The sequence below is a fragment of the Balaenoptera borealis genome, assembly GCF_965194805.1.
Source record: "Balaenoptera borealis genome assembly, chromosome: 2".
Taxonomy (NCBI): domain Eukaryota; kingdom Metazoa; phylum Chordata; class Mammalia; order Artiodactyla; family Balaenopteridae; genus Balaenoptera; species Balaenoptera borealis.
Genome location: NC_138867.1, coordinates 35,666,430 through 35,682,489, shown reverse-complemented (window position 1 = coordinate 35,682,489; position 16,060 = coordinate 35,666,430). Strand labels below are relative to the sequence as shown.

The 16,060-nt window shown below is 37.4% G+C and overlaps 1 long non-coding RNA gene across 1 annotated transcript in view; it reads left to right on the top strand.

Annotated features, from left to right (window-relative positions):
* The window catches only part of LOC309624415, a 52,455-nt gene that overhangs the window by 36,241 nt on the left and 154 nt on the right, over window positions 1–16,060 (top strand). Inside the window, exon 6 of the long non-coding RNA XR_014241886.1 lies at window positions 1–16,060. This exon is cut by the window's left edge and continues 12,790 nt beyond it. This is a non-coding gene — a long non-coding RNA (uncharacterized lncRNA).

Sequence of the window (16,060 nt, the reverse complement as noted above, 5' to 3'; positions counted from 1 at the left end):
TGCAGAAATAATTTTGGTTTTTACTTTTCTTTGAGAAAGAACAGGAGCTTCAAGTAGGAAGATAATACATGCATTAAAATACTTACCAAAATTTCAACAATCAGAAAATTATCAAATAGGGCAAATAAACCTTATGGCTGTAGCAGCTGATAGCATATTAGATATGGGTGCTTACTTTGGCCTAAATCTGAAGCATGTCTTATTCTGGATATGATGGGTATTTTGGAAAGGCCCTAGGAGCTTTTGTGTAAGGTTATAACCAGGGAATTGTGAGCCTTTATTATATGAGGGTCATGGAGTACATTCGAGGATCTAGCTAGGCATTTTGGGGGCCAAGCAAATTTTCAGGAAATGTTCTAAGCCCATGGCTCTCTAAATCCAAGCAAATTTGCAATGTAATACAAAAGCTACTTAGATTTTTATGTCTTATGATTAGGGTAGGGGTGGAGATACTAGCTCTAATACTCACTTGTACGTCATTGACTCTTGCAATTTTCCCACCAGAAGACCAGAATTACTTGTGTAATTAATGCAATGTAATTGTTACCCAAGTGGGTCCCTCCTACACATTCACTGTATTTCAGGCTTCTGGCCATCTTGGGGTAATGATTCATAAAACAAAAAAGCTCTAAGCTGCATGAGCTGCTTGTATATTTTGGAGATTAATCCTTTGTCAGTTGCTTCATTTGCAAATATTTTCTCCCATCCTGAGGGTAGCCTTTTCATCTTGTTTATGGTCTCCTTTGCTGTGCAAAAGCTTTTAAGTTTCATTAGGTCCCATTTGTTTATTTTTGTTTTTATTTCCATTTCTCTAGGAGGTGTGTCAAATAGGATGTTGCTGTGATTTATGTCATAGAGTGTTCTGCCTAGGTTTTCCTCTAAGAGTTTTACAGTGTCTGGCCTTACATTTAGGTCTTTAATCCATTATGAGTTTATTTTTGTGTATGGTGCTAGGGAGTGTTCTAAATTCATTCTTTTACATGTAGCTGTCCAGTTTTCCCAGCACCAATTATTGAAGAGGCTGTCTTTTCTCCATTGTATATTCTTGCCTCCTTTATCAAAGATAAGGTGACCATATGTGCGTGGGTTTATCTCTGGGCTTTCTATCCTGTTCCATTGATCTATATTTCTGTTTTTGTGCCAGTACCATACTGTCTTGATTACTGTAGCTTTGTAGTATAGTCTGAAGTCAGGGAGTCTGATTACTCCAGCTCCATTTTTCTTTCTCAAGATTGCTTTGGCTATGCAGTGTCTTTTGTGTTTCACAGATTGCCAACAAACACATGAAAGGATGCTCAACGTCACTAATCATTAGAGAAATGCAAATCAAAACTAAACTACAATGAGGTATCACCTCACACCAGTCAGAATGGCCATCATCAAAAAATCTACAAACAATAAATGCTGGAGAGGGTGTGGAGAAAAGGAAACCCTTTTGCACTGTTGGAGGGAATGTAAATTGATACAGCCACTGTGGAGAACAGTATGGAGGTTCCTTAAAAACCTAAAAATAGAACTACCATACGACCCAGCAATCCCACTACTGGGCATATACCCTGAGAAAACCATAATTCAAAAAGAGTCATGTGCCACAATGTTCATTGCAGCCCTATTTACAATTGCCAGGACATGAAAGCAACCTAAGTGTTCATCGACAGATGAATGGATAAAGATGTGGCACATATATACAATGGAATATTACTCAGCCATAAAAAGAAACGAAGTTGAGTTATTTGTAGTGAGGTGGATGGACCTAGAGCCTGTCATACAGAGTGAAGTAAGTCAGAAAGAGAAAAACAAATACCGTATGCTAACACATATATATGGAATCTAAAAAAAAAAAAAAAAAGGGTTCTGAAGAACCTAGGGGCAGGACAGGAATAAAGACGCAGACGTAGGGAATGGACTTGCGGACATGGGGATTGGGAAGTGTAACCTGGGACGAAGTGAGAGAGTGGCATGGACATATATACACTACCAAATGTAAAATAGTTAGCTAGTGGGAAGCAGCTGCATAGCACAGGGAGATCAGCTCGGTGCTTTATGACCACCTAGAGGGGTGGGATAGGGAGGATAGGAGGGAGATGCAAGAGGGAGGGGCATGGGGATATATGTATATGTATAGCTGATTCACTTGGTTATACAGCAGAAACTAACAACAATGTAAAGCAATTATACTCCAATAAAGATGTTTTTAAAAAAAAGGCTCTAAGCCATGAGAAAAATGTCTGTCACTGAATGTAAGCCTGCTATTGGAGGTCGGAGGAGGAGTTACCTTCAGGTCTTCATCCATAATACACAGAATATGCACAGTAAGGTATAGGCACTTGGTCACAAGTACAAAAAGTTTGAGGCACAAGGAAGATGGTCATTACCTATCTTACTTCCTTTCAGTATTCATGCCAAGTGTTTATGTCTGAGATAATTGAATATATATGGGAGGAAAAGTTTAGATACCTTAAAAACTCTTTCAGGGATCTATATAATGCTACATAGCTCTTCTGCTGGCTTATAATGATGGTTCTGAGTGGTCAAGAAATTATTTCAATCCATTTACTCTGTTCAGTAAGGTAAGTAAGAAGATAATGTTCGGGACTTCCTTGTTGGCACAGTGGTTAAGAATCCGTCTGCCAATGCACGGGACACGGGTTTGAGCCCTGGTCCAGGAAGATCCCACATGCCGCGGAGCAACCAAGCCCGTGCGCCACAACTACTGAGCCTGAGCTCTAGAGCCCGTGAGCCACAACTACTGAGACCACGTGCCACAACTACTGAAGCCCACGTTCCTAGAGCCCGTGCTCCGCGACAAGAGAAGCCACCGCAGTGAGAAGCCCGCGCACCGCAATGAAGAGTAGCCCCCGCTAGCCGCAACTAGAGAAAGCCCGCGCGCAGCAACGAAGACCCAACGCAGCCAAAAAAAAAAAAAAAAAACAGCAGCTGAAAGGCAGAATGAATGTGAGTGAGGCTTATAATTAGGGCAAGCATATGATTTACTTTGTAAAACACGACCCTCTGAGAGTGAAAAAGGGTACTATAACCCTACAAGAGGCTTAAAGTGGGACCGTCCCGGGTAAACCAGAGTCATGTGGTCACTCTGCTTTATACTGGTGGGAGCCGTGGGGTGTTACCTCCCAGAGCTGAGTGCCTGGCACATTTCGTTCATTAAGCTGATGTGTAATAAAGTCCCATTGTAGGTGCTGTTGAGAGAAACAGATGTATAAATAGGTATACCTCTCCTGCCCTCAAGGAGTTGTGAAAGAGATAGCTGGTACTAAAAGTCAAAATAATCTGGTATATTCTTATTTATTTCGCTCTGTTCTCACGATTTTCAGCACTTCCTTATTTGAAAGGAAATGCTGTAATAATGTTGTTAACTTGATTTAGTGAGGTATAGTTTACAGAAATTCAGTTCTCTTTATAAAATGCTTTTATTTCCCAGTTGAATATACAAATGTTTTCAACTATATTCTTCTTATGGATCATAACAATACTAGGTCTGATAGACATATTTTAATGATAAAATAAATTATTTTTTACAAAATTGTCTCCATTAAATGTAAGTAATCATATTACATTGTGTAGTGCTTTCAAGTTTGCAAATGAAATAACATAAACACGCTCTCAAGTATCCACCAGGCACGTAGGGGCTACTCAGAAAATACTTGAATAGTTTTCCTATATTTATTTATTGTGTTCAAGGAATCATTTATTCAAATGTAATCTTACACAGGATTAACAAACAAAAATTATTATAGTAGAGTTTTTTATGGCTAAAAGGAGGACATGGTCTTGAGTCCATACCTCCATTTCTTATAACCCTTATCTATTGGAGCAGATATGAAAACTATTCATCAAAGATATGGAATTATAGAGATAGAAAGAGCATCAGACCACATAAAGTCAGAGAGCTCATTTTGTCTGTAGATAAAGAAATTGGGGCCCAGTGTGTCTAAATAATATGCCAAAGGTCACTTGTTGTGCAATATGGCCAGGATAGGCACTCACATCTCCTGGCTCCAGGACAGAGGCTTTCCTATTACAGCCAGAGCTAGATTAAGGGGAGTGAGAGGTAAGTTAGCCAGACAGCTCTGGAGCAATCCAATTGATCAGGACATTATTGGAAAAGTAACATAGATGGAAGATCTGAACATAGATCTGAACATATGTACCAGAATTCTTCCTGGAAGACTATCAAATTTAGTTGGAAGAAGGAGGTAGGGAGATGATAGCTATTTTGATAAGTCACGTGCATGGGAGGTGAGGGCCCACCAAATAGTATGTTTGAAAAACTGGCAAATAAATAGTCCTGGAACTGCTTTCAAGGGAGATGGATCAAGTTTTTTGTGTCATTGGTTTGAGTTTGCAGATTTGGGGCCAGACTTACTAACTGGGGAATTGAGGAGACAGCTTTCTTTCAAACAAATGTTGAATAATTGTTTAAAGGATCTTAGTTTTGAAAGGGTGCTAAATAATTAACCACCCAGGACTTAAAAGTCTGGGTCCATTCCAGATCACTGAACTCTGATTATCTCATTTGTGAGTCAGAAATTGAAACTCTTTCCCTTAGAAACAGATATATTTATATTGTAATCATATAAACTGAGAGAGTGCAAGGTTTTTTCTAATATTGCCCTCACTGAAGGTAAAAATATACCAACCTGATAATAACTTTTAAAGAATTGGATCAAAAGTTTGGGCCACTTAAAAAAGTTTAAAATTGGCTTCTGACTGCAAAAATCAATCATTCAATATTATTGAATGCTTCTCATGCTATTATAGTAATATTTATCAAACATTTTTGATTACAGCATGCTTTAAGAAATACATTAGATATCACAACCAGCACTCAAATATATAATTGACCAAAAAACCATTTTTGAAATGTTTGAAAAGTTTATGAAGTGGCCCTTACCTTTACTATGTATTTCACTTTTATGTTTTTTATTCTATGCTATTTTGTTTAAAAAGTGCTGGTCATGACCCACTAAGATCACTTCATGACTCTCTAATGGATCATTACATAAAATTTGAGAAACAATGCTATAATCAATATGAGAGGAATCAAAGGTAAAGTTCCTGAAGGAGAGGGACTTGTGGTCTACTTGGGGAGAGAAAACTAACTTAACAAACCTTTGAGTGTATTTTAAGACTATGATTAATTAGTTGCTAAATTGCATGATGCAGTTTAAGAATGATGGATGTTCAGCTTTTATTGGTGTGTTTTCTGTATCGAAATACACAAATCTAAGATAAAGAAGACAACTTTTAAAAAGTATGCTTATCTGAAACTATTTCATGTTTCCAAGATGCACCTTTTTACATATTCTTACATCTCTGAAACTGGGGTGTTATCTTACCATTGATTATATTTTACAACTAATTCATTTGTCATTGCCTGGGCATGTGCAATCTTGGTTGTCATTGCTGGTAGCATGATTGGACAACTGAAACATTTCACCATTTTAATCTATAAACCATTTGAAGAAGGAATATTAATCTTTTCTGATAAGGAATTCAATCCAGTCTAATAAGATCAAGTAAGTGTCAGCATCAAAATTTACAGAATGTTGTTGGTGGCTTGGAGAAAAAGCTCAGAAGCAACAATGGTGCAGACTTCCAAAATAAAAGACTGCCTTTCCAGTACCACGGTTGACACAAAAGTCAATGTAGGGACTTCCCCTGGTGGCGCAGTGGTTAAGACTCCGTGCTCCCAATGCAGGGGGCCCGAGTTCGATCCCTGGTCAGGGAACTAGATCCCACATGCATGCCACAACTAGGAGTTCGCATGCCACAACTAAGGAGCCCGCCTGCTGCAACTAAGACCTGACGCAACCAAATAAATAAATAAATATTAAAAATAAAGTCAGGGCTTCCCTGGTGGCGCAGTGGTTGAGAGTCTGCCTGCCAATGCAGGGGACACGGGTTCGAGCCCTGGTCTGGGAAGATCCCACATGCCGCGGAGCAACTGGGCCCGTGAGCCACAATTACTGAGCCTGCGCGTCTGGAGCCTGTGCTCCGCAACAAGGCCGCGATAATGAGGGGCCCGCGCACCACGATGAAGAGTGGCCCCCTGCTTGCCACAACTAGAGAAAGCCCTCGCACAGAAACGAAGACCCAACACAGCCATAAATAAGTAAATAAATAAATAAAATTTTTAAAAAATAAATAAATAAATAAAATCAATGTAATATGGAAAACACTAACATCAATAACTGAGTCAAAAGGTGATTTAGAAGAGCTGGACTCTAAATTTGAAGAAGTATTAGGGTTTTCTTCACCAATTAATTTTGCTTATATACTCCTTTTTTGTTTATATGTGAGGGATTTATAATAAAAAGACTATGCTTAAATAAGTCTAAGAGAGCTTTTTAGGGAGGCTATAAAATGCAATTTCTATGTGATAAGAAAGCATTGTGTCATTGTTTAATTGCAGCATTCTTTCTTATTAGCACATTAAATGCCGGTCACATCTTATACTTACCATCAGTCTTAAGAAAATGCAAATTAAATACCACTACATACCTACTAGAATAGCTAATATTAAAAAGATTGACAAGCCAGTTGTTGGTACGGGTGCAGAACAACTGGAGCATTGCTGGTGGGAATGCAAAAATATACAGCTACTTTGGAAAACAGTTTGCTACTTTCTTAAAAATTTGAACACACGTTTAGCGTATGTCTCGGCAGTTCCACTTCTGGGTACTAAACAAAGAGAAATGAAAACATGTCCTCACAAAGACTTGAATGCAGATGTTCATAGTAGCCCCAAACTGGAAACAACCCAAATGTTGTTTCATAAATAAATTGTGAATTGATAAACTGTGGTGTATAAATATAATGAACTGGTATTCAGCAATAAAAATGAATAAACTATGGATACATACAACATTATGGATAAATCTAAAACATGAAAGAGCCAGGTGCAGAAGTCTTCATATTGTATAATTTCAATTATATGAAGTTCTAGAAAAGGTAAAACCATAGTGATAGAAAGCAGATCAGTAGTTGCCAAGGACCAGGGACTGAGGCGAGGAGACTCTACAAAAATGTTTGAGAGAATTTGTTGTGGAAATGGAAATATTCTTTGTCATGATTGTGGTGGTGGTCACACAACTGAATCCATTTGTCAAAGCATATTGAATTGCATACTTAAAATTGGTAATTTTTAAAAATGTAAATTGTACATGAGAGAATCGCCAGGTAACATCCTGTATGTTGCCCCAATGGAGGACTTATTTTTAATACAAAAAGGGTAATTTAAGTTTTATCTAAGCTCCCCTTAGAGGGTCCCATGTGCACATGTCTTTAAGGTTTTACTGTATTCACTTTGGCATATTGCCACACCAACTTGGCTTGGTTTGAATGCATTGCTATGGGTGTGTGACAGAGGCTGGTTGGAGTGTGCTGCTACGGATGTCCCAATAGAAATGCCTGAGCCACCATGCCACATGTGTGTCAGCCTATGTCCTTATAGGTTGAGAATACCCCTAAAAAGAAATTGAAGCTTAATTCTTTGGCTAGAATTCCTTATATAGGAGTTTGGATGTCTAAACTAGAAGAAGCCATAAAGTCACAGGGCATTCAGAGACTTCTAAAAATAGTTTCCTTATGAAAGAGGGGGAACCATGGGCTTTTCAGATGGCTTCAACTGACTGCATATTTTCAGGCCACATCTATATTCCATTATGTTTAATTTTTTGGATCCATTCGCATAGCAACAGAGAGATGAAATGTGGTGTTTTACGTTGGCAACTGGGTTGCTGCTGTATAGTCAGAAGGAAATTTTATTTAGTGCCATCGTTAGGTTAGCTGAAGCACTGGTTTTCAATGTATCCTGAAAGAAGACCAAATATCCATTAAATTAGTGGTAGGTGGGAGGAAAAAGAAGTTATTAGGCAAAAATATGAAATATTCATCTATCAAGCCACTAATCAAATGTCATACCCTTTCTGAAGTCTTTCCTGGCCACTCTAACTTCCCTGTTTGTTCTCCTGCAGCGCTTGGACTGTCCCCCTATTACAGCAATGATAACATTGCATTAGAGTTACTTGTGTGCATGACTGTTCCTCCACCCAATTACGGTCTTGTAGAAGACAAAGGTAATATTTTTCAGATTGTACCCCTAGTGCCTGGCAGAGTTTGACATATAGTAGGTGACTGATCATTGATTGTTGGATTATGGAAACGTGGAGATGTAAGAGAAATGGAAAATTTTCTTAAATGGATGTATCCTAAATAGCATGTATCCTGTATTAGCTCTTTTGGTCAAAACAGACAATGTGGAAATGTGCTCCTCATTTTATAGTAGATGAGGAAGTGTGTCATAGAGAGGTTCAGTGACTTCAAGTGACACAGCTGGCGAAGGTACAAAGCCAGATTCGGCCTGCAAGTTTTCCAATTCTCAGTTCCACATTCTTTCCAATCCACCTCAATGTAATTCACTTTAGAACCATGGAGGAATAGAAGTTATTTTCTGATTGTGTGGAGAAAACACCAAGCAAAATAAGCTTCCTTTATGTTATGGTGTATGTTGATTCCTTCTGGCATGTTTAGAATACAGCAAATGGAGAAACACCTTTACAGTCAACGTAAGATTCTTGGTATCATGAGACTTCACAGAGAAGATCAAAGAACTGAATCTTCTCAGAGGAAGACTGCAAGAGGGAAGAGATATGGAAACATATGTATATGTATAACTGATTCACTTTGTTATAAAGCAGAAACTAACACGCCATTGTACAGCAATTATACTCCAATAAAGATGTTTTTTAAAAAAAAGAATAAATAGTTAAATCAAGAAAAAAAAAAGGTAATGTTTTAGTGTTAATGTCACATACCGACAACTTTTATTAAGTGCCGTATATGGACTGATGTCACGCCTATGTTTATAATTCATCAATTTTTGTGAGTTAGATGAATTTCTTGTATAATACAAATAAAACAGTGTTTGACCCATAGTGTAGCAAGTGCTCAATATTCTTATTCCTTTTTTTTTCCCTTAATGTTCTTTAACCAGGTTTTTTTTTTCTGGCCTGTGACGTTCAGAGGAAGCAACTGAAGTGCTTGTTACCGTAGCTGGAAGAACCAACTGACAATTTAAAAGAAGTTATTCTGCTTAAAGGGAGGTTCTAGTAGAGAGAGTTGGTCTCTCGACTCTCTCAAGAGGATAAACTGATTAGTTCATACTCTTGACAGGTTGCTACATCAGGCTTTAATAATTAAGATTCCACTGGGTCTTAGAGAGGGGGAAGATCCATTAAGTAAATCACTCTTTTTCTCTCTTTTCCTTTCAAAAGCAGACACGGGAAGAAGCCAGTGGAGGAAGGTCACAAGAGAGCCAGGCGGTGCGCCTGCTTTCCCAGTAACTCACAGGCATCGGGTGGAGGCAAAAGAGGCAAAAACAGAAAAACAAAAGTAACTTTTAAGCTTCTGAGAACTGGAAAGTGACATCTGAGAATGGCATGGAAAAAGACGAAGGGGAAGAGCATGGGGAGTGAGAGGGAGCACAGGTCTACGAATAAACTCAGTGGTCCACGTGGGTTTCAGTCTAGCCTGTCGTTTCCCATCCAGATAGCTTTCATGTCCCTCAGTTTTTCCATTAATAAAAAGAAGGTGAGTGACCACCGAAGGTTCCTTGGTCTTTTGGAATAAGAAAATGCACCATTAGCTAAGATGTCCATTAATCTAACTATCACCTTAGTGCTAGCTTATGGATTTAGTTAGCATTATTTTCTTTGATTATTTTTAATGACTCTTTCAGACCCTAAGCACTTTGGCAGGGATATGGTGGGGAAAGTTGCTGTAAATCAAACTATGAATTTTATTGCTCTAATTGGGGTAGAAGCCCACAGCATCAATTAAATCCTCATTTCTTATCCTCTTGGTTCATATGACCATCATTCTAGGTATGTATAAAATCTCAGTGTGGCATAATTATGTAATTTTTAAAGCAATAGAACCCCAGTTCATTAGTAACATCCTGGTTAGGAGAGGCAGGAGTCTAAAACCTTACTGGGAACAACACTACGAGTATTATGAGAAGCTAGACTGTGTCTTTTTCCTTCTTGTCTTTCCACGTCACGTAGCTCAGGCCAAGGAACATAGAAGGAGTGTAAATGGTTCCTATGGAGACACTAATGCTTGATCTACCTTGTTATCTCCATGTTTAGTTGCTCATGGTCTCTCGTAACTTGGCAGGTAGGTTGAAGTCTACATTCAAGCTTCAAGTAGCATTGAAGTCACAAAGGCTTCTGCAGAATGAGAGTTCCAAGATGCATTAGAATAATAAATCCTAGCTGCCACAACAAATAAAACCTTGAAATCTCAGGAGCTTGCCAAATAAATGCTTGTTTCTTGCTTACTTCCCATTCCATCCTGCAGCTGTGGAATCTGGAACATGCAGCCTCTGTTGTTGGTGGTGGTGGTAAAACAGAGATGGCAGAGGTGCACTGGCTTTCTCAGCTGCCTTGGCCTGGAAGTCACATGCATTTTCCACCCAGAGTCCTTTTGGCTGGAATTAGTTATGTGACATCAAAGGTACCTATAATGAGGGCTATGAAATATAGGGGAGTTAAGGAATATTTGGTGAGCACTGTCTTTGACGCATTAGGATTTCTGTAGGGGATTCCACTATACCTTTAGGTACTGAGCTATAAATGGCAAATAATGTAAACATACAGATGAGCCAGCCAGTTAGTTCTGTGGGAAATTCTTTTTTTTCTTAATTTAAAATTAAAATTTATTTATTAATTTTTTTCTTTTTTTTAACTTGAGGTATAGTTGATGTACAATATTATTATATAAATTACAGGTTAAAACATAGTGATTCCCAGTTTTTAATACTTATTAACTTTTAAAATTGAGGTATAATTGACATATAAAATTATATTAGTTTCAGGTGTACAGCCTGATTCGCTATGTGTATATGTTGCAAAATAATCACTGCAATAAGCGTGGTTAACATCTGTCACCACACATGGTTACAAAAATTTTTTTTCTTGTAATGAGAACTTTTAAAATCTACTCTCTTAGTGACAATCAAATATGCCATACAGTATTATTAACTATAGTCACCATGCTGTATATTACATCCCTGTATATTACATCCCTTATTTATTTTATAACTGGAAATTTGTACCCTTTGATGCCCTTCACCTATTTTATCTGCTCCCCACCCCTGCCTCTGGCAACCACCTATCTCTGTATGTGAGTTCAGTTTTTGTTTTGTTTTGTTTTTGTTTTTTAAGATTTCACATATAAGTGAGATCATATGGTATTTGACTTTCTCTGTCTGACTTATATCACTTAGCATAATACCCTCAAGATCCATTCATGTCACAAATGGCAAGATTTCCTTCTTTTCTATGGTTGAATAATATTCCATTGTATACATATACCACATCTTCTTTATCCATTTGTCCATCGATGGACACTTAGGTTGTTTCCATATCTTGGCTATTGTAAATAATGCTGCAGTGAACGTGAGGGTGCACATGTCTTTTCAAGTTAGTCTTCATTTTCTTTGGGTAAATACCCAGAAGTGGAATTGGATCATATGATAGTTCTATTTTTAATTTTTTGAGGAACCTTCATATTGTTTTCCCACCGATAGTGCACAAGGCTTCCTTTTTCTCCACATGCTTGTCAACATTTGTTATTTTTTTGTCTTTTTGATAATAGCTATTCTAACAGGTGTGAGGTGATATCTCATTGTAGTTTTGATTTGCATTTCCCTAATGATTAATGATATAAAGTGTCTTTTCATGTACCTGTTGGCCATCTGCATATCTTCTTTGGAAAACATGTCTATTCAGATCTGCTCATTTTAAAATCAGATTTTTTTTGCTACTGAATTGTATGAGTTCTTTATATATTTTGGATATTTGTGCCCTATCAGCTGTATGATTTACAAATATTTTCTCCCATTCAGTAGGTTGCGTTTTCATTTTGTTGGTGGTTTCCTTGGCTGTGCAGAAGCTTTTTGGTTTGAGATAGTCTTACTTGTTTATTTTTTGCTTTTGTTGCCTTTGCTTTTGGTGTCAGATTTAAAAAATCATTGCCAAGACCAATGTCAAGGAGATTACCTCCTATGTTTTCTTCTGGGAGTTTTATGGTTTTAGTTCTTAAGTACAAGTCTTTAATCCATTTTGAGTTAATTTTTGTGTAAGGTGTAAGATAGCAGTCCAGTTTCATTCTTTTGCATATGGCTGTCCAGTTTTCCCAGCATCATTTATTGAAGAGACTGTCCTTTCCTTACTGTACATACTTGGCTTTTTTGTTGTAAATTAATTGACCATATACACGGGTTTATTTCTATGCTCTTTGTTCTCTTCTTGATCTATGTGTCTGTTTTTATGCCAGTACCACACTGTTTTGATACTGTTTTGTTATATTGCTTTGTAATATAGTTTGAAATCAGGGAGCATGATGTCTCTAGCTTTATTCTTCTTTCTCAAGATTGTGTTGGCTATTTGGAGTCTTTTGTGGTTCCATACAAATTTTAGGTTTGTTTGTTCTATTTCTGTGAAAAATGCCATTGGAATTTTGATAGAGATTTCATTGAATCTGTAGATAGCTTTGAGTAGTGTGTACATTTTAACAATATTGATTTTTCCAATCCATGAGGACAGAGTATTTTTGTCTTTTTCCATTTCTGTCATCAGTGTCATAATTTTCAGTGTACAGGTCTTTTACGTTTTTTTTTTTTTTTTTTTTTGGATGTAGGAAATTCTTTTATTAAAATAAATTAAACATGTAAGGCAATTTTTAAAAATCTTTCTTTTTTTTTTTTTTTTTTTTGCCCTGTCATGGTTCTCCAGAATCTTTAACTGGATTCTTCCATGGAAGTCCAACTGAAAAAAACTATACAAGTGAGTTACATTGTAGATTTTAAGTTGCAAATGTTCTTTTGTTATATGGTTCTCATTCAACCAGCAGACTATTTTCTTTTTAACTCAGTATCTGTATTAGTCTACTAGGGCTACCATAACAAAATACCATAGACTGGGGGCTTAAACAACAGAAATTAATTTTCTCACAGTTTTGGAGGCTGGGAAGGCAAAAATTGAGGGGCCAGCTAATCTGGTTCCTGTGAAGACAGACAGTCACCTTCTCACTGTGTTTGCACATGGCAGAGAGAATAAGCCTAACTCTCTGGTGCTTTTTCTTATAAGGCTACTAATTCTATCAGGTCAAGGCCATACCTTTATGAGCTCATTTATCCTTAATTACTTCCATAAAGGCCCTATCTCCAAATACAGTCACATGGAGAGTTAAGCATTCAGCATATGCATTTGGGGGGGGGCATAAATATTCAGTCTATTATAATGTCTAAGGATTTCTTGTAAGAGATGAGTTCCTCTTGGCTAAGGGAAGAATAAGAACACAGGAGAAGTTACCAGAATGTCTCTCAAAAGAATCCTCCATAAACCAAAAGAGAACCAAAGTTTCATACTAAAGGTCAATCTGGATTTTTATATTGTTCAGGACGTTGAAATAAGACTTAAGGAGGCTGGTTCAAGTTGTTGTTACAAATTTTCAAAGGCCCATCCATCTGTCAAGAGATCTGTGGGCTACATTTTATCTCTTTCTTACTGGCTCTAAGAGCTGGTGTTTCTTGAATGTTACATGTGGTCACATTTCTGTACAACATTCTATTTAGTTTGGATTACACTTGTGTGTCTTTGGCTCTAGGAACCCAAGAAGGGTCTCATGTATTTCTCCAGAGTTAGTTTCAAAGTTGTGCCCCGGAAAGACCATGTTTTCATGCAAATAATGGTCACTTGGAAATCCTTAAAGAGAGCCTTCAAATAATAGAGAAATTAATAGAGAAATGTTTTGTTAACTATTAGAACACATTACAATAAAACAATAGGTTAAACTAGCCACAATTCCATATAGAAGCCAGCACCGAACCAGGGAATTGTCATTTGGTCATCTGAAGCATTTCCTTAGGTTTTAGAGGGCTGGTTGTCAACAAACTCACATGTGTTTACTTTTGGCTTAGTCTTTTATCCAGTCTGAGGTCAACTCTTATATAATAGGTCACTGGGATTTCACCTTTCCCTTACATCATTTACCACATCATAATAATTGATGGAAGCCACTTTTTAAAATAGCAAATTATATGGCTAAAGGAACATATGTGCCTTGTGAGCAGCGTGGCTAATAAAAGGAGAGATTTCCATAAATTTCCAGTCTTTGTTCTTACTTTCTACTCAGTCCTCATCATGTTCAGGAGGCAGCTCCCCCCACAAAATGAGAGTCAGAATCCCCTTTGCTGCCAGGCAAGAGTCAGAACTGCTCTACTTTAAGACACTTTTATTTCCATGGGTTAAAAGACATTTAATATTATATTAAAGTACCAATTAGTTAATGGTTGTAAAGGTCTTTAAGAAGGAATTTGCACCCATCGTATGAGTTTGAGTTACTACCTTTTCATTGTTTATAAAACACCTTGAAGTGCAATTATCCTTGTTTTTTTAGAAAATTATTTTGTTTGAACTCAACAGGATATTGTGATAATCATCTGAATTAGTGAGTCTCCTAAAGTTATAATTAGACCAGAGACCCCAGGGGGGGATGGGATAGACCAGAGGCTTGGCTAAGGGCCAGGGCTGGAAAGGAGGTACATGCAGGAAAAGGACTGGGGTGGGCGCGTAAGTGATTGCAATGACCTTCTTTCTGCCACTGGCTCTAGATGGCAAGAATATGACGGAGAAAAGGGAACTTTCCCCACAAATCAGCTAAATCTATAACTTTGTCATAGGTGCAGCCCTCTCTTGGCCTCAAGTATTATAAGTACAGTATAGAAGGAATGTGGGCTTTGGTTTCAAACAGCTCTGGTTGGAATCCTAACTTTGTTTCTTAGGAGCTATGAGACCTTGGACAGATCACCTAGCCTCATTGATCTCAGCTTCCTAATCCATGAAATGGGGAAAATAGTACTTTATAAAATTGTATCAGTATTAGAGATAATGTGTGGCGAGTACTAACTACTGGGTCCAATTCATGATGGGTGGTTAGTAAATTGTACTGATAATCGTGATCATTATAATTAATAGTAACCTGAGAAAAAGATAAGGAAGGTAAACTGTATCAGCAGTGACCATTATTTGGAGTTGGGCCTTGCACCATAACGGTTTAATCAGGTAACACTGTTGATTCTAATAGTTTAATTGGTTATTCCTTTAAAAAAAACACTATTTGTATTTTGAAGAGGTCTCCTGTAGGCATTACAACAATTTAATCCAACAAATGGCTTTGGAAAGGATTTCAAGCAGAGTCAGGCTGGTTGAGAAGAGATTTAGGGAGCATGACTGACTTTTGACTTTTAGATCACATTGTATGGGGGACAGTTTGCATTATAAACAGACACCGGCATTTTACACTCTTCAGAGTTTAAGAGTTTGGTGTTTGATGTGAGGATTAATGCAGTGCAAAGGCAAGGACACGAAGCGTCTAAATGTATTTATAAATCAGTTGTTGTTACATTAAGATAAAGCATGACAATATTAGTCCTTTGTTGACATATATAATGGGCTTTTCTAACCCCATTATCACACTTCATAGTTTCTGGACTTGAGCTATGATTGTTCCAGAAAGAATGAAAAAAATATTGATATGACTATTTTAGACAACATTTAATTTCCCTGCTGATCATACTTATTTTTTTTAAATTACTGAAATAATACACATTTATTCTTAAAAATCACAACAATTCAGAAGTGTACAGAATAAAAATTGAATATCCTTTACTCCAAAGAAATTCATACCATTTTAACTTTGAAAATTTTATGAAAAACATTAAAAATTAAATCAACATTTCACTTTTCCTTGACATTTGAAAGATGATGAGGGGCCTAGTGGTATTCTGGTGAAGGTTTGTAAACTCTAAGCATTTTTTTTTTTAATTTATTTTATTTACTTATTTTTGACTGCGCTGGGTCTTCATTGCTGCGTGCGGGCTTTCTCTAGTTGCGTCGAGTGGGGGCTACTCTTCGATGCGGTGCGCGGGCTTCTCGTTGCGGTGGCTTCTCTTGTTGTGGAGCACGGGCTCTAG